The sequence below is a fragment of the Sceloporus occidentalis genome, unplaced genomic scaffold (assembly GCF_023333645.1).
Source record: "Sceloporus occidentalis isolate IW3139 unplaced genomic scaffold, rSceOcc1.0.p SCAF_22, whole genome shotgun sequence".
Classification (NCBI taxonomy): Eukaryota; Metazoa; Chordata; class Lepidosauria; order Squamata; family Phrynosomatidae; genus Sceloporus; species Sceloporus occidentalis.
The window spans coordinates 15,313,679-15,314,219 of NW_028317002.1; the positions used below are offsets into that span (position 1 = coordinate 15,313,679).

Sequence of the window (541 nt, forward strand, 5' to 3'; positions counted from 1 at the left end):
AATTGTACGGGAAATAATAATGGCAAGGTCGCGAGTTCCATCCCGGTACAAGCCAGTCACTTCTATTCTCTCCTTTCAGTACAGTCTTAAAAGGTGCGTGAGCTTTTGCAGTGTACAAACCTTGCACCAGACACTCTTTAAATCTGTCTAACGAAAGTCACTGATACAGGTTTTAGGGCTTTCGGGAGCAGCCGCACCCACAGCTAGTCCTCGTTAGTATAGTGGTGAGTATCCCCGCCTGTCACGCGGGAGACCGGGGTTCGATTCCCTGACGGGGAGGCCTTCCATTAGTGCTTTTGATTGCTCTGCTGGATTTCCAGCTTTGCAAATGAAACCCCAATACCGATTGTAAGAGTAAAATCCTTACTCTGCGCTTTCCAGCAGAAGGAAGTTGGTACAAAACGTCGTGGCGAGGTAAGTCATTTAGATGATTCCCTTTTGATGACAATCCAAATTTTCAAGCAATTGTACTGGAAATAATAATGGCAAGGTCGCAGGTTCAATCCCCGTATGGTCCTGTTGCTTCTTTTCTCTCTTTTCA

The 541-nt window shown here is 46.0% G+C and overlaps 1 non-coding gene across 1 annotated transcript; it reads left to right on the forward strand.

The window, feature by feature from the left end:
• The first annotated feature begins 207 nt into the window (after window positions 1-207).
• On the forward strand, window positions 208-279 carry TRNAD-GUC (transfer RNA aspartic acid (anticodon GUC)). The gene has a single exon. It is a non-coding gene; the product is annotated as a tRNA-Asp (tRNA).
• The last annotated feature ends 262 nt before the right edge of the window (window positions 280-541 follow it).